The 18968-nt window shown below is 45.6% G+C and overlaps 1 protein-coding gene across 1 annotated transcript in view; it reads right to left on the bottom strand.

Moving 5' to 3' along the window:
- LOC111147696 (transmembrane protein 200A) overlaps nucleotides 1-17823 on the bottom strand; it is a 67063-nt gene extending 49240 nt beyond the window's left edge. The window contains exon 1 of the mRNA XM_022503925.1: nucleotides 17635-17823. The gene's annotated coding sequence lies outside the window, so the exon portion shown is untranslated. The remainder of the gene's footprint in view (nucleotides 1-17634) is intronic.
- Nucleotides 17824-18968: the final 1145 nt, after the last annotated feature.

Below are 18968 nucleotides of genomic sequence, written 5' to 3'. Positions count from 1 at the left end.
CGGGCTCTCTGCTCAGCAGGGAGCCTACTTCCCTTCTCTCTCTGCCTGCCTCTCTGCCTAATTGTGATCTCTGTCTGTCAATTAAATAAATAAAATCTTTTAAAAAAAAAAAGTACGTTCTGAAAGGATAAGTTTATTTTATATAAAACACTGATAAAACCAACTCATTATGTTCAGAAAGTACATACAAAGTGATTTCTTCTTTTTCAGATGATGTGAATAAATTCTTCCTCTACACTCCTTGGGTCAATTGGCCCTCCAAGTACTAATATTTATCAGAATTATTCAGAAAATTTTAAAATTTGTACTCATAATAAAGACAGTATTCACCACTTTTTGATGTTCATTTTCATCTCTCTGTGCCAACCAAATGTGATTTAATATATCATTAAAAATGAGAACTGAGGACACTTCCTGGGTTTCGAACACAACAGCTCCTAATTTATTGATCAGTATCCTCAGAGATACTGGAACTGCCGTCCAGTTACGAGGAGTCCTGATGGCGGGAGTCGTGATGGCTACGGGGCCAGAAGAGTTCCCACTGCCAGGCGATCAAGTGTTCAACTTTTAATTTTATTAAGATGGCTTCATGGGAGTTTCAAAACATCCAAATGAATAAACCCAAGAAAAGCCCGGATTATCTATTGTCAGGGAATCGTCCATCTGGCCGGTTTTTAGCATGCCCGCCTGCCCAGACTTGCTGTCTCAGTGTCTGTCTCTCTCTCTTTGGGATGGCACTGCTGACTTCTTCACCATCGTGAGGAAGAAAATGTCTAAGGAGAGAGTGGCTCCTCCTCTAAATGAGTTAATACCTCTAGCGTGATAAGCCCCACCCCTTCATCAAAGTGAAACTAGCCCTCTTGATGCCACGGGCAGCTCATGAACCCCTCAGGGCTACTGTCCACATTCAGCTTAGGTAGACCATTCCATGACCTCTGGGAGGAATCCTGAACACAACAGGACATCGCACGTGGCCTTGAGGAGCTCATACAGTTCATCAGGTGAGAGGGTTTGCTTCCTGTCTGAGGTCATGAGGGAGCCAGGGCAGGTGCCTTGAGGAGCACAGCCAACTTAACAGAAGAAACTAAAGAGTACAAACTCAGCAGACGGAACAGCAGATGTGTCCCTGCTTCTAAGTGTGCCCTCCTGGCCCCTGGCCCAAGCCAAGTGGAGGGGGATGTTGCCTGGGCACAGGGAGGAGGGGCTTCCTGTGGGGCTGCAGCCTTCCTTCCATCCACTGGTCTCCAAGAGGTGAGGGTGCAGCTCCCCATCAGTAGAGCTGAAGTGGGCTCTGTTTTCTGGGGATACTGCTAGTGGCGCCACCACCAACAGAAAAGAACTTTCCCCTTCCATTCTCCAGTCAATTCTTTCCGCTGTCCTGAGAGAGACGTTAGGTCCATTTTTACTACTGACACCCCTGGGTTTGGGAGAGACAGAAGGGGGACTACCCATGCTCAGGGCGTCAGGCTGGACTGCTGGCATGAGCGGGGCACCTTGAAATTGATAGAAGATGCATCCAGCTCTCCCAAGAGAGGCAGGGGAAGAGTCCACAGAAGAGTCCTCACCCCCCTTGCCCCCTGCCCCTGGAAAGGATTTCACATCCGGGCAGAGCTCATAGCTGTTGCATTCGCAGCACATGTGCAAAAGCAAGATCGCCCTGGTGGCAGCAAAAGGACAGAAAGAACCACACTGGGCAGTGTCACTCGGTGTCACACATTCTGCAGGGTCTTTTATTTACATGACTTTTTACAACCCGAGTAACCCTTCTAAGGAGGTCACGTCCCATGCTACAGATGAACAACCGGGGTTCCCGCAAGGTTACATAATTTGACCAAGGTCACCCAGCTCTGAAGTGGTAAAACTGAAACTCTCCAGCGATTTTCAAATAATCCCTGGCAAGGGGACTCTTTTTCCAAAAAGGATCTCGCTTCAATCATGAAGAGCTCGGAGAATCAAAAGTTGACTCTGTATTTTAAAAATATCTCTGAAGGAGAGCCACTGGGACCAGGCAGCCAGATGGCAATGATTTCCAGAATGAAAATAAGAGAGAGCACGGACCAGAGATGGGATCTCCCTCAGAGAAGCCCTGGGCAGCTCGGTGAGACAGCCTTTCAAACGTTAACCTTTGGTTAGCAATTCCCCCAATCCCGCTAGATCAGCCATAGAAAACTAAAGGATAAACCTTCATGGTCCCGACACTTACATTTTAAAATGACACTCTTGACTCATTCCACGAGCTACTTTTCGCATGTGCCCCTCAACAGTAAGAAAGGCTGCCTCCCTTTAGGGGTGGAATGTCGCACGATGATGCCGATCTGGCTGCTGAGTAACTGACGCTCACTGAGTGGCACCTGCCACAGGAAGATGACTGACATCCCGAGAGCACTGGACTTGGAGCAAAGTTAATGGAGTCCCCAGCGTGGTAACCCAGGGCCTGTAGCTGCATACCACCTCTGTAACCAACCATACCGATCCAAGGTCATGTCGACCTCCACTGATGCTTATAAAAAAAGCCCCCTCTGAAAATGGAAAATAGTCCAGCTCCTTTCCTCAAGGGTCAGCTTCAGAGATGGTTCACCAAGAAGCACAACAATTTTTTTCCATCCTCCCCCACCCTCGCCCCCTTTGGTTGGAGGCAAGCAGGAAGCTGGGTCATGGAACCAGCAAGCAGTATCTGGCGTTGCTCCTCAGGACACACTGTTCATGAAGGTCTTACATAACTGATGGACGCTCAGGCCAGGACAGAGAAAACCATGGACAGATTTGCCTTCTAAGCATTCAAAGAAGAAGAGAAAGGTACTAAAGAAGGAGGCTCTCGCCGTCATGGGAGACGCCCAGCAGCACGGTGCTAACTTCCAAAGAGCTCCAAGGCCAGGAGAGGTGCTGCTATAGACCTTTAGATCATAACTTGAGAAAGTACTGTGGACATAATAAGCTTTACTGAGTGCTCTAATAACTTCATTTTATAAATAAGGTTTATTCCTGAATTTAAATACTATTTGAATATGGTGAAAAATATTTTAAAAATGGAAAGACTGTATTAGAAGACTTGAGAAGCAGTAAAATCACTTCCCATTTGACAAAGATGATTTTCGATTTTTGCACATTCGTTTCATGTACTACCGCGACTCTCCACTGTGTTTTTCCCTGTAGGAAAACAGGAAGAGGATGTGATGCTCTCTCAGGGTCCAACATCGAATACTGAATAGGATAAACTAAGCTCCCAAACGGAGAGGCTAGAAGTAACCTCTAATAACAGGTGTCTTTTCTCTTCCATTTTAATGAGCTAAAAATGTACTAGTAATAAGAGCCCGCATAATCCTCTGAGTTTTCCGCTAGATGTTCAAGCAACTCTCTTAAATTATATGCTTTTCTTATAATGTCCTGGAACATAAAATAGCTTAAACCTCTATTTATGGTTTTAAAAAGTTCTGTCACAAAGATAATACATGACCTAGTGATGCTTTAAGAAGTATATGCAAAATTGTTTTAAAAGTATAAAACTCTGTCAAAAAGAAGGCAGCAGGGGAATTGATAAGAGACCAGACTGGTAATCAGCATGATAATGAGACTGACCTTCAGATGTACGACTCATTCACTATTTTTTGTGAAGAAATAACTTGTGCATCTATTCTGTTCTAATTTGGTACCAACAACTACGACATGAAATTTAAGGAAAAAAAAAAAAAAACTTCCAGTAATTTCTAATCCCATTTCACCCAAAAGTTTGAAGGCAATACTACGTCAGTGTTGTGCTGAGAGATTAAATCAGAGAAAGAAACTGAACCCGGATCTTCAGAAATTGTTCAGTAAGTGACACATGCCAACAAAGCTTTACTACTAATATCATGTACCTTTTGTCACTGACATCACACCTCTAGCTTTTCTTCTACCTTCAAGGCTGCTACTTCTTGGTATGTTCTCTAACCAGCCCTAAACATGGAAATCCCCAAAGCATGGTCCAAAGTCTTCCCCAGTCTCTGCCCCACCTCCATGACTTAGTACCAACTACATGCTCATAACTCTCAAATTTATGTCTCCACTCCAAATTTCACATCTGAACTCCAGACCCATCTGTCCAAATGTCCACCTACTCTTTCTCCTGGGATGCTTCACGGGCATCTCAACAGTAATGAGTCCAAAACTGAACTCAGGAACCAAACTTAGGAATAAAGTCTTCCTTATCTAATCAGACGATATCACCTTCCATCTATTCGGTCATGCTAAAATCTGGGCATATCCTGGACCACAATTTCCTATGTGCTGTTACCAGTGTTGGCTGATGCTGCCTTCAAAACCTGTCTTCGCTCTGTCCACAAATCTTCAACATCACTTCCACCATCCCGTCTAAGCTCTGTTGTTTCTCCCTTCATTCATTCTTGCCTCCTCTGACCCCTTTATCACAAAACTGCCCAGTGGTGGTAAATCAGCTCATGTATTTTCTCTTTCAAAGCTTGCTCTTTGGAACAAGTATCCAACCCTTATCACCTCCCACAGGGCATTTCACAATGGCCTTTGCCCAGCGTATAACCTTTCCTTCTACCTTCTCTCCCCTGCTATGATCCAATGACAGGGCTTTCTCTCTGTTCTCGAAAACACCGAAGAGTTTCTTTCTCAACCTGCCTGTATGGTTTTTCTCTTTGGCACAGCTTCTCCAGACAAGTTTCTCTTGTTTCTGCCCCCCAACTTACAAGACAGTTCTGGGAAACATTCCATTAACCTTCTGACCCACGACCCTCTTTCCTAGCAACATCTATGTTTTCGTGGCACTAACGACACTTATCATCACATCATTACTGACGATGTAATTTTTTGTACCCCATTACCAGATGATAAGCTCCTTGTCCACTCCACTCAGATTTTCTCTAGCATGAGACACAATCAGTGCCTAGAACACAAGTATCTGTCAACAAAACAATGCTAATATTTAAGAGAAGTTTTTTGGGGTATGCCTCAAGTCTTTGACCATGACAGCCTTAGTTCATATTAGGTGGCTAATTTAAGTATAAACTTCATAGCTTTTCTTTTCCTTAACATGTGTGTATCACCCGGGGGGCAAGATTAGGAGGAAAAGGGACCAGATTTTAATCCCATATCTGTACTTGTACTTAGTAAGCAGGCTTTAAAAACAGTGAACTGCTTTTTCAGACCTCATCTTTCTCACTGTTGTATGGAAAAGACTCCTCATGGCTCTCATACTCTGAATTTGTGAATACACAGAGTTTTCAATCCAGAACAAAATTTTGTATACCCCCCCCCCAAAAATCTCCTATTGGCTAGAATTCTCTGGGTTCTTCTTGCTCCAAAGTCTTTCTCAATGTCACTTCTTTTGATCCCATGATTTCAGAGAACCCTGAATTACAGTTCAGACCCATCAGTCAGAGCCTACAGATGGGGAATGCAGAATCTAGGTCTCTGCTTCCTGGCTATTTCCTTCTGAGACTAGTAATGATGGTAAGGCCCAGGCCCAGCAAAGCCCCCACTGCAGGTGTAGATGGGCAGCTTCTTCCCATGTTACTCAGATGATTCCTTCGTGGCTGTAAGATCCTGCAGGGGCCTGTGATTTGTTCTACTCACACTGGCCTCTCTGCTGTGCAAAACCTCTACGCCAAACCCCCACTTCTCAGAGGCTGCCTCTCCATAGCCCTTGTGCTTCCTGTTCCCAGGCCAGGCACTCCCCTCTCCTGGATATTCTAATGATTCCTTCCCTCCCTTCCTTCAGGTGCCTGCTCAAATGTCAGAGGGCTATTCCGTGACTATGCTACACCACTCCCCATCCCAACTACTCTCTGTCCATGGGAACTGCTTTATTTTTCTTATGATCTGTTACAATAAATTATAGGCTATCATCTGTCTCCTCCAACCGGAATGTAGGAGTCATAAAGAGAGGAGCTTTGTTTCCTGCTCAATATCCAGGGCCTGAAACAGTACATCATAGGCACTCAGAAAACATGCTTCACATGAATGAACAGAGGAATGAATGAGTGATGCTCTACTAGAAACCAAGAAGGCAGCAGGGCCAAGGATCTTCCAATCTAAAGCTTCAGGAGTCGTTGAAGGTCAGAGAGGAGTGGTGCTGATGAGGGTTAGGAGGAAGAGCTTAGGTTGCCGGGCCCCAAGGCAGGAGAGCCAAGAGACACCCCCTATTTGCACGCCCACCTTCCCTACCCTCCCCCTACTGCACCACGCTGCAAGCTGAAGAAGAGAGAGCTCAGTTCATGGGATGGCATGTGGGCTTGAGTCCCAGGGGCCTGCCAGTCAGCAGGTCTCCTGCCAAATGAGCAATGAGCTTCTGACAGTTGGGGTGGGAGAGGAGAAACTCCCGCAGTAGTACCAGTAGAATGAGCGTAAGGATGCAGGTGGCCTTGTTTCCTGGAAACAGACGGCGTGTGCCATCTTTTCATCTTTGTCTTCTCTTTGTAATTTGACTTTTAAAAAATCACTTAACCAAATTCTGAATTTAAGGCTTCTGTGAATTAGTCCACAGTCTGACTCACCGCCACTCCCTTTCCCTGAGCTCGGACGCAGGGAGACCAGTATATCATCCTTCAAAGCTGTTATCCTCAAAGTCCTGAGCCCTACTAGAGCCTTCTAGACTGTGAGTTCCTCCAGAGGAGAAGCTGGTGTGCTCCCAGCACTGACCGCAGTGGCCAGCACTGAGCACGCGCTTGATAAATATCAGAGGACTCAGTGAGTATATTTTGAACGAGATCTCCCCGAAGACACAGAGCTAAACATTCACTAGCAAACATCACTAATTACATGCTGTTATTTTCTTCTGCTCAATTACGCAGGTGTTGGATAGAGTTAGTTCTGGATTAGTTCAAGGATTGGAAGACTCACAAAATACATAAGGTTGATTTCCACATGTGTCAAGGAAGGTGTGATAAGACCACCATGAGGACTTCCCAGAGATTTCTACCTATATGGCACAGGTGCGGGGGTGGGGGACGATGTACAGAAGATAATTATATTTGTGAACTTTATTTTTATTTCCAATATTTCATTTTTTAACACCCTGAATATCATTTTTAAATGTTATTACCATTCAGAAACTCCTGTGTGGTTCAGTCAGTTAAGCATCCAGCTCTTGATTTCGGCTTGGGTCATGATCTCAGGGTGGTGGGATCGAGCTCTGAGTTGGCTTGAGATTCTCTCTTCCTCTCCCTCTGCCTCTATCCCCCCCAAACAAATAAATCCTTAAAAATATATATTATTAATATTCAGAATAAAGTTAACACTTTATCTAAATATTTTCAGAGAAATGGTTTAGTCTCTTACTAAAGAGTCTGTGTTTTATATCTTACAGTGACTTTCTTCCCCTGACATCATAGAAGATCAAATATAATTAATTCAGTGAACATTTACTAAATGCATACAAATCACTATATGAGCCACAGTTAAAAATTTAGGTTTCACATAACAACAACAACAACAAAAAAAGCGCAGTAGACTGAGCTGTTTATATTCTACAGAGAGGACTATATTTATATTAGTATTTAATGTTTTATTTATATGAAACAGTCTTTGAAGAGGGACATACTAAATATGGAATGTCTTCAGCCATGGAACCATGTATGGCACACCTTGGGTTTCTAAAGTGATGGGTGTTTTTGCTCCCAACCCCCTACTTTTAATAAATGGTCTCAAACATCATGCTCCAAAAGAAAAACCTTCTCGTAACTTCCAAGCACGTTGAGAATGAAGGCTTCCCTCCTCTCCCCGGAACCCCAATACGCAAAGCTGGCTCTTATTATCTTGCATGTATGAACCAAGATGCCTTAAACACAGAGAGGTCTGCCCTGACCATCTGATCTCCAAAAGACTGCTTCACCTTCTCATAGCCCCGTCCACGTCCGAACCCACCTTGTTTGTCTCCCCCATCTAGAATGTACCCTCACCACAACCTTGGCTTTGAGCCCTACTCTATTCCCAGCTGCCAACACCTAGGTATTGCATCAGTTATTAATTAATGAACTTCCTACAGAGCTTGAATTGACTATCCCATGCATGTCCCATCTGTAAGTGATCATAAATTAGGGGTCCTGCTTTCCCACATGGTTTTCTCCATCATCGTACATGATATGCCTCGCATTTGACCAAATGGGTCGTCAGTATAACTTGGCGGCAACTTCTGAATGAAGCTCACTAAGTCACAATTTGTTGAATAAATGAAAGAAAATAATTATCTTCAAAGTTACTGACAGAGATCCGTAAAAGAAAACAGAGTTATAATGCTGTAATGTTCTTCCTCAACTTTCAGAAGAAAATCAGAAGTCTTTTGATTTTAGTTGTGTATTATTTTTGTAGAAAAATGGCAGCTATGAAAATATTGAAAATGGCACTCAAAACCCACGTCAAATGGACTGCTATAGGAAGGGTTTAATAGTTCTTTTACAGTCGCAGGAAATATTTCTGGACAAGAAAAAAACCCTGCAGAGGTTTAACTAAGATGCAAATTCTGCCTTCTTATGAAATGAGTCAAAGTTTCTCACTATGAAAGCTAGATACTAGGATGTGACTGGCTTTTTTTTTCTGGAAAAGGGAGCAAAATCAGAAGGTTCAAAATTCAGAATCTTCGGCTTATTGGAGGGGAATCAGCGGTTTTAGAGAGCAGATGTTCTGGAAAACCTCAAGCGTCTTCACATTTTATCTGGGACCTCACATTCTGCCTACTGGTCAACCTGGTCCATAGTCCCCTGCTGGGAACACAGCCATCAACAGAACAGGCACAGGTTTGCCCCCCTTAGCTTACAGCCCCTCTGAACAGTGTAGGGACCATGAGCACAAGAGTTACAACATCCCACCAAGCTACAGACACAGAGGAGGCCAGGGCGTACTAAGCAAAGTGGGGCTCTGGCTCAGAAAGTTCTCCACAACATGGTCTGAAGAGCACCCTTACAAGATGTGCATTTTATGATTTAAAAAAAAATTACTCACAAGCTAATCTGCTCTCTGCCTTGTGCCTCTATCTAGATGTATAATCAGGAATGTGTGTAAATACATATTTAAAACTTGAATGGTTTATCACAATATTTTAACGGTCTAGATTCTAAAAGAGAGGTCTTTTTATAACAAGGAAACAAAGTACGTGGTTAACAAAAATTGCTACTCATTTTGAAACGGCGGCTTTTCTTATTTAAAAAAAATACACAGAACCCTAGTTGATGAAGGGGGTATTTCCATGCACTGTCAATCACAAATTTACCTATTCTGAAAATCAGTTTTGCATTAAGTGTCAAGAGACTTAAGACAGCCATACCCTTTGACCCAGGAATTAGCCTCTTCCATGGATCTTGCTTAGAGAAATAATCTGAAATTTGAACAAAGATTTCATCAAAATGCCACTTAAAATGAGATATTTGGAAACCATCTAAAGGTCCAATTTTAAGAGAACCCTTAATAAATTGTGCTATATCCACATAATCAAATATTATACAGACATTAATAAAGCTTGCCGAGGTGTCGGAAAATATTTAGGACATAAGGTTAAGCCAACAGAGCAGGCTGCAACATGTTATTAACTATGGAAAAAATTTCATTAAAAATGAGGAAGAAAATGTCAAAATCTGATGGGTACTTTGGGGCCAGGGGATTACAGTCTGATTTGTTAGACTAAATGTATTTTCCAAAGTTTCTATTGGGAGAGTGCATTGCTTTGATGATGAGAAGTAAGAACATCTCTTCAGAAATGCTAACTCTACTTTATTACTAAAACGTGCACACAAAGGTTCACGGAGCTGATCTGATCCGTGGTTTGCCAAGTGAGCCCAAATCTGTGCGTCTCCTACCCCTACATCAGCACAGAGAATACTGAAATTCCCTGGCTTCGCCCTGCGTGTCAGCTCCAAGATGCTGATTCTCAAAAAGGAAAATATTCCTCAGTGGCTGCCAACCTATCTGCACCTCTGTGACTCGCTCGCTGTTTGCCAAAAAGCTGGCTCCTTGTCGTCGTTCCTTTTACCCTCCAATACACTTTACCTATTCCAGTATCTCTACCAGCTTAATTTCAGGGTACTGCAATCATCGGTTTACCTCTGGCTCTCCCTTTAGCTTATGAAATTCTTGAGATTCTTGGCATCCTGACATCCGCAGGATCTAGCTGAGTAACTAGTAAGCAGTGGCATTTGATAAATTCTGTTAAATACATTTTCGGTCTAGGAAGAAAGCCACCTCCATAACCCCCAAGAGAAACATTCACGAACAGGACCCTCTTGTGCTGGAAATCTTGGTATCTGGAATCAGAAATAATTTGAGATATTATTTCCAGCTTAGGAAGGAGCAGAGCCTGGCCCTCCCAACCAGGCCCTGAGGTTCTCCTGTCAGAGGGAAACGATTTCATGGAACATCAACACCAGACAAGGCCCCTGTGTGGTCACAATGGCTCAGGACAGAAACAAGGCCACTCTGTAATCACACCTGAACATATTTCTGTTCTGACAAACAGAAATATGGACACTGTCTAACCCCTAGTGTGACTGATGTCCCCCTAATCGGGCTCATTCAGGGACTGCTGCTTCTTTGCCAGTGATTGCATTAGCCTCTCTAGTTTTGGCTATGTCAGATAAGACTTATTGAGATAGAACATCACAGGATTATTCCTGCTTCAATCCAGAGCAGAAGCCTTGCTTCTTTAAACCTTCCCCAAATCGTATAACATAAACTCAAATCTTAAAATCTTATAAGTAATTTCTAACACCCTCTTACTGAGACCCCCTGTGTTTCCCTATGGCGTGTGCCTTCTCCCTTGCTTAAACAAGTAGCAGCCCCAACCTGTTCCGCCATGGGTTATTTCTGGTGCTTTCTGGTCAGAGAGCATTAGTAAGTTCTTAATCCTACCTGCACTGCTCTCCTCTCACTCTCTGCTCATATATCGTCATCAGAACTCACTTCCTCCTGGAAGCCTCCCTGGATTGGCCTTTCAGGTTTTAGATGGTTCCATTCTTTTTAGTCTTCATAACATTTAGTTCAACTGCTACGATTAAGTTTGTGTTTCATAATACTAGCCAGCACTGTGATCTTGATTGTACTCTGAAAAATCTTTCTAACTCTAAAATCACCTTGTCTTATTGTGTTGCTTTAAAAATTTTATGGATGATTATATTTACCTCCTCAAATAGGTCTGAGTTCTCACAAATATGCCTAAAATATATATTTTTATATACCTTCACATTCCTTTCTACTTATCGTGTGTGTGTGTGTGTGTGTGTGTGTGTGTGTGTGTGTATACACACAGCCCACTGCACATAATGAAATCCACAGTCACATGTTTGAGCAGATAAAAGTTTGATCTTGCATTTACCGGGGAATAACATAATGTCACTGCTGTTCTGTCAGTAAACAGTTTCATTCAGAGTATCTTCAAGGATAGACCTTTGTAGCTGGAATGTGTTTCATATACCTGCTACATTCCGTGTCCGCTCGTGCTCTCCCTTCCTGACTCCCTCCCCCTCCCTCTCTCTCTGTGTATCTACTTATCATATTTCAGGACAAAGTACCTGTCCATATCAAGGTAAATTCAGGCCAAGGCAGCTGGCAGAGGTCCCTTCTCTTCAACAGAAATCAGTGACTAAAATAAAGTCTTCCGAACATCTGACTTGCTGACGTATCTGTCCTGCAGAATGACAGAGATCCTGCTCGGAGGGGAAAAACCTAGCGGATTATGAAGTTCTTGGCCAAAGCCGGATATAATCCTGCTGGACAGCCCCCTCCAGATGACCTGCTTCCCTCTCAGTGCTGATGACTGCAAGTCAGTTCTCACTCTCCCTTCACAACCATATGCCTTGCTGACTTCCCCATTTCTAGTCCCCAGACTTAACATTGACCTTGCCTGCCAAGGCCGGGATGACTCCCTGAAGATCCAGAATGAGGTCTAGATTCAGACAGAACTGGGTTTCCATGACAGCGCCTTCCTCTCCAGTCTGGCTCCAGGAGCTCAGGAAGATCATCTAACCTTTCTAAGCCTCTAGTTCCTGGCACAAAGGGGGAAAAAGAAAGAAAGAAAGAAAGAAAGACAAAGAAAAGGAAAAGAAAGCCTAATATTTACCTTCCTAGGACTGTAATAAAGATTTGGTGAAGATTATGTATCTAAGGCACGTGGCAGGTGCTCCACAAATGTTAGCTCCTTTTTTCCTAGCGGTGCCTGACAACTAATAGTATCCTGTTTCCCTCTGAGGAGGTGCCAATGTGTGTTCTTCCTGCCTTACACCAGGAAGGCATTTAAAGCGGGGCAGATGGCAGAGTTCCTGTTCTCAGACCAACAATCAAGCCCCAGTTGTTGTACTGATCGGCTCACCTGTTCAACTTCCTGATACCACTCCCACTTCCCTTGCTACACTTCAAACCCCAAACCAAGAATCTAGGTCTGTCCTCTTCTCGGTTTGGCAATCCTGTCCATTTTTCCCTGGAGCATGGGTGCTCTGCACCTGTGCCCTGATGACCTCTATTCCATCCCCTCTGGAACTTCTGTCACTTTAGTAGCTTAGTTGGAAGCCCCGATCTTCAGTTTCACCTCACCTAGAGGATTCTGACGGTGGCCTTGAGGGGTAGTACGTCAGTTTATTAAAGTAGGGGTATTTGTTTTGGATGGTCAGGGTTTGAATCCCAGTGCTTCATGACCATGTAACCTTGAGCAAGTTATTACCTCCCTAACTTCCAGTGTTCTCACCAGAGACGGTTTTTATGAGATTTAAAGAATATGGTGAATTCAAAACATGTAACACAGGACCTGGCATACTAGGTAGGTCCCCAATAAATGTCAGTGCTACATGCATAAACATCGTTGGGCTCACCATGACCATTGGCCTCCTTTCTACATAGCCAGTTACCACGTACCTACCCACAGCACACAGCCATGTCACCTACTACCTCCCACTGATCTTCCAGATCCATTCATTCCTCGCATGTCAACACAGAATCTCCTTTATCAAGTCATATGCCCTTACCAGACTCATAATGTCATGCACACCTCCCAATATTCTAATTTGGTACCTATCATCTTAGGACTTAGGTCCTAAGTGGTAACTCTAACTTAGGCCTGCTGCCTCCCCCTTGCCCAACTCCCATGAACTCAGGGAACCTCCATGAATAACGGTACTATGTTCATCACTTCACTTTCCTGTTCAAACATTTGCTAGATGGGTAGTCCCTAAAGGAGGGGTCTCCAATTTCATGATCTTTAGATGACCAGGGCTTCTGATCATGAAATGGCTAGGCTGGAAATAAAGCACAGGGATATTTACTAAAAGCACATGGATACAGATAAATGGTGGTCTCCTCAGTCAGAAATATCCTGCAACCACACCTCTTTCAGCAAAGTCTAGACACGAAGGGCATTACTTCATCACTGGGCTTTGCCTTGGTTGGGAGGAGGGTCCCACTTTTGTAATGGGTATGGTCTTGGGCACCTGAGCTGCCTCCATGTGCAAACTCCACACCACTGTTTAGGGGGTCTGTCCTGAAAAAGGAGGGAACAATGCTCCTCGATGACAGACATGTTGTTTCTGATTGACCACATCAGTAGATTCAGAGAACCACACCTCTATGGGGTCTTGACATGACTGTCCATCGTGGTGTCCCCACCAGCCTCTGCCTCCTTACCCTACCACCACCACCATGTACACAGCGTGCGGCACATGATCTAGTTCAAGACTGCAACTCTCTGATGGATGTGGACTGATATAGGGCCAGTCAGAGCCCTTGAAGGAAATGTCTATGAACAGGACCTGAAAGAGACAAAACCTCTCTTTTCTACGGCTCAAAAGCCCAAGAAGGCAAAATGGGAACTACTTGATAGTCAGCTTTCCCAGCACATAGGAAGGAGCCTCAGAATGAAGCTGACCCAGAGAGAAAGGAGCCGAGAAATCGGGAGAAAGAAAAAGAGCCCTTACAAAGCCCAAGTGAGCCTGTGGGTTCTAGCCACGACTGAAGCAAGGTCCATCTTGCTGGATTTTCCAGTCACATGAGCCAGTAAATCCTTTTTTGTATAATATAGTTAAATAGAGGTTCCTCACACATATAACGAATCCTGACCAACTCCCTTGGCCAGGGACGCGGGGTGGGGGCACCTGCCTATCCTTGATGTTCTATCTCTTCAGGCAGAGATGAGGGCACCACAGGAGGGAATGGAGAGATCCATATCTTCATGCCTTGTTCATAATCTTTTGACTCCTGTGTAATTTCACTCCCAGGGACAAAAAAATCACAACTTGCTCCTAGCATATATCCCATTCGCAATACAATAGACCCCCCACCCCACCCCCCACCCCGCGGCCCCGCCAATCCCCGCCTTTACAGGAGAGTTTCCTTTTCCCAGCTGCACTCAAAACTCTTTCGAAGAGTCTTACCAATGACTCTGTAAATAGTCAAATCCCCAGAATTCTTGTTGGGGAAAGGGAGGGAGGTGAAGTGGGGAGGAAGCACACAGAAATAATCAGACTAAACATCAACAACAGAAATCAAGACATTTTCAGGAGGTTTCGCTCTCTTAGAGACTTAACTTCCAGAATGTAAACTAAATTTTTACTCAGAAACTTGAACCTCCACTAAAATCAGACACCTACCTTATCTCTCTATCCCATGAACACAAGGTTTCCAAAGCACTTTCCAGCTTCTCCTATCTCTATAAGTCTGCAGAAAGGCAACAGGGCATACGGGAACACATGTGCTTTGTAGTATTTTCCCGCTTCCTCACCTTTCTGCTCTCATTACCTCTTGGGGATGTTGTGAAAAATCAATTGCCATTATTGGTGAAAATTCATCAAAATCTGTCCAATACTCAGCGAAAGTTGGCATTTATTATTTTACTATGTATTATAAGCTCAGATAATCAATGATCGGTCAGATCTCCTTTACCTCGTCTTAGCATCATTATTACCCTTTCCCTGTGTCCAGCATGGACATGTCTTGCCCGTCTTCCTTTGATGCAACTCTATTAACTGCACCCTTCCCAAATTACACTTTGGCTTCTCCCTCTCAATTCCACCCAAACTCATCACACAGCACTTTAAAAAAGACAGGAGGATCACAGGTCCAAAACCCTCAATCTGTCGATAAGGGGATGAGGGTGCAGAAGCCCGTGAAGGCCAAGTAACATATCCAGGGCCACTCATTCAGCGGCTTAGTCAGGAGAACTTGGGTTTTTCCAAGCCCCCATCCAGAGTCCTTTGCAACCCACCACACTATTTCCCTGTGTGCACCAGTGCCCTGATGCTCAAGGACCATCCCAGATGCTCAGCGATCTGTGCACACTTTCCAGCTCTCTCCACACCAGACTTTAAGTTCCCATGGGAGAGGTTACCTTGCAGTCCATCAGCCAGTCCATAGGAATACATCCGACATGTGTTCATCCGTGTTCTCCGAGTGCTTGGGTACAAATCAGACATGAGCAGACAAATCCTATCTTAAGTTCTGAACCAGACACACTTACCAAAACTGCACATCATCTATCCCTTAATAAAATGAAGGGTCCATCTCACTGCAGATGTGTTTTTTTGGTCCTTATACAAGTTTTGTTTTTGTTTTTGTTTTCCAAAAGCATTTTGTTTGAGGAAGACTTCCCATGCTATCTCCTATTTAGGGAGAGTATTAATAAATGAAATTTATTTTGAAAGTGCTTTCCCTTTAGATGCTATATTCTATTTAATAAGTGCATTATTATGAGGACTTACAAATTTATCTTCTACTAATTTTGCTTAAGAAATGCAAAAGATGACATCTGCTTCTATCCTTGTTTTTATCTATTTTCCTGAGGTCAATATGAATTTCTTTCCCTTTATGCTGATAATCTTCAGGGCAATGAATGAATTTACACAATCGGTTCAGATTCACTTCCCCCCACTACGTGTCAGTGGTTGGTTATCTTCTCCGCCCAGTGAGCTGTTGTCAAAATTCTGAAACCACACAAGTCCAACTATAGCAATCTAGCTCTGGGAGCATTCAAAAGCTTCACTAACAATTCTTCCAACTTAAAATAACAAGTGCAGCCATCCCTCCATACAATGAGCCTTCTTGAAGAATCCCTTTTGATTATGGGTGCCTTTGGGATACCACATGGCTTTTACCTGGACCCGACTCAGAAGCAACAGGTAAAGCCTTTCTGTGCCGACCGCCTGGAAATCACACACAGAGACTTCCCACGCAACAACTCCCTCTTTCACTGAAGGCTTTCCCAGCCTAGGATACAAAGGTAATTATAACCAGGGCTACAAATTATAGCTAAATCATCCCATAATTATGAGCTCACTAGTAGGACTTGGTTAGCATAAATCATTTCTAACCCTCAGCATATATTTTTAAGAGTTAAAAAAAAAATCCTGTATCATTAAATTGCTGAGACCTTTAACTATAGTTTCCACTTAATGAAAACATTATTTTCTGTTTAGAGGGACTCCTTTCCTTCACTTAAGCTGTTTGAAAACCATGAAACTACAAGCAGATGCTTCTGCCCAGATAAACAGTAGTGGGAAAACAAGGGTTTAAAAAGTTTCAAAATCTAGCCTATTTTTCACAAATTGGTAATATATTCCCATATAGGCAACCAAATAACAAACTGAAGGTCAATTGATAATAAGTATTTCTACAATGCAAGACGTGATAAACCATCAAAGTAAATAGCTTTTATAGGGAACTGGTAATACTTATGCATAAAGCACTCCAGAAAGTGTAGCTCGGAACTTGGTTTGACGGCAAAACCAAAAAAGAGTTCAATATTCTTACTGACAAATAAGAACAGATGTCGATTCCTTAAATATTTTCTATGCATACAGTTGTCCACGACTACTTCTGAAGGTCTTCAGAAGGAAAAAAAAACAAAAAACAAACAAACAAAAAAAACCACAAGGTTAAGAGACACTTTAATGCAACATATGTAGTTCTGAAATACACCAGACCCAGGTGTACTGGGATGAACTCCAATTAGTAAATTACATATATGTGAAGCATCTGACTTTCTGTCATCACCGGTGCCTGGTACTGAATAATGAATTATTTTTTTATTACATGTGTCACACACATACACTTCTCTATCTAAATCGAAAGGTAGTAAATAGACAAAGAGAGCTTACACCTACACAGTGTGAAATGCTGGCGTGGATAATTAATTATAGCAGAAGAATGATTAATGAAGCAAATCTTGCAAAGCCTCAGTTCTTTTTCTGAAGGACGGACTATGTGACTATATAGGGAGAAAAGTAGTGCTGAAATCGGCAAATAATCGCTCTGCCTCTCCATTTTGCCCATGTAGATTCTCCCAGGTATTGCTTTAGGAAACCCTGACTACACTTCGCTCCTGCCAGGAACTACTATAAACTGACGCCGCGGACGTCTTCGCCGAGAATGCTGACTCTCTGGAACGGAGACAAAGGAGGGTGTAGCTCGGGAAGCCTAGCCGGGCGCTCCGAGGCTCCGGGCTCCCGGAGGCTGCCCCGCAAAGCTTCCCTTGCGCTCCGAGGGCTGGGGAGTCCGAAACTGATGGCGGACTTGGTTTATTTCCCAAACTTCGGGAGACAGCATTTACCCGAACTCCGGAGGCTGAAGCCGGGGGGGGGGGGGGGGGGAGAAGCGCCCCCCTGCGGCTGCCGTGGCTGCCCACCCACCTCCCCGCCTCCCGACAGCACCTTCCCTTACGCCCCTCACCTGTCCTGAGCGCGCGGCCTCAGGGGTCCAGGGGTCTCTCCGGACTCTCACTGCTGGAGCAGTTGGGACGTCGGGCGCCTCTTCAGACGAGCGGAGGAGGCTGCGGGCTCGGGGGCGTCAGCTGGAGTCTCGGTAGCCGCGGGCAGCCGCGGGCTCCCTCCCCATCCCGACTGGGCTCGGGCGGCGGACGCGGCGCGGCCACCGCGGGCGGATGAGTCAGGCGAGGGGGCGGGCGGCGAGGGCGGGGGACCGGCGGCGGAGGGTGGGGGGCTCCCCTTACCCACGCGCCGTGGGGGCGGCGGCGGTCTCGGGGCGGGGGCTGCGCTGCTGCTTGTGTCCACCGCGGGTCGCGGGGCCGCGGGCCGCCGCCATCGAGCGCAAGGAGCCCGAGCGCTCCTGCCCTCGGAGGTCAGCGGGCGTAGCGCGCCGGCCGGGAGGCAGGGACTCGCAGCTCAGGAGTCGTCGCCGCCTCCAAGAAAGACAAAAGGGACTCGGGGGCCTGGAGGGTAAAAGTTTTCTGCTCTGGTCCAGACAGATCCCAACCACCCCTCACACCCTAAGCACGGAAGAGGCGGGCTGGGGACTGGGGGCTGGGGTGGGGGGCGGGGCGGGCTTCCAAGAGCGTCACCGCACGGTCGGGACCCGGGTCGGAGCCAATCTCGCCGCCTCCCACCGCCCGTGGGAACTCCCCCAGCCCCGCTGCCCTCGCTCTCGCAGCCCACCTCCTCCTGGAGGATGCCGACAAGATCCGCTCCTCCCCTTCCCAGGCCCCCCCCAAAGGCCCTACGCGTGACCCGGCCGCAAAGTTGCACTTCTGGATCCGGGTTTACCGAAGACAAAACCTGTCTTGGGGGACAAAATACCCGATTTCAGGAGCTCTTCTCCAGGCTGGAAGGCCAGCGGATGGAAACGGACACACCCACCCGTGGGGCACGCCTCTGTCTGCGGTGCAACCGCAGGTCCCAGAGCCGAGGTCCCAGCCCCGCCAGTCCACTGGAGCAATAGGGGAGCCCCTGCGGATGCCCGGGTTTCCTGGAGCAGGCGCCGCGGCCCCACGCCCCTCAGACTCTTTATCAGACGCCGCCTGGGCGGGTCGGGGTCCCCCTGGCGGGCTGCGCCGGCGCTGCGCGAGCGGAGCCACACTGGGCTCCCAGCCGGCTCTGCAAACGCCCCCTCTGTGTACACCGCCCTAGAGCGCCCGACGGATTAGCCGCGGGTCGGCCCTGGAAGGAGCTGTGAGAGATGGCTTGGGGGTGAGAGTTATGGGCAGGAGGGATGAGGGCGAACCGGACCGCTGAGTGCTTCGATGAACGGTGCTGATGTTGAACTCCAAA

This window comes from Enhydra lutris, unplaced genomic scaffold, assembly GCF_002288905.1.
Source record: "Enhydra lutris kenyoni isolate GAN:26980312 unplaced genomic scaffold, ASM228890v2 scaffoldscaffold17, whole genome shotgun sequence".
Lineage (NCBI taxonomy): Eukaryota > Metazoa > Chordata > Mammalia > Carnivora > Mustelidae > Enhydra > Enhydra lutris.
Note: the sequence above shows the minus strand (reverse complement) of the source record. Positions and strands in the feature narration are given on the sequence as shown.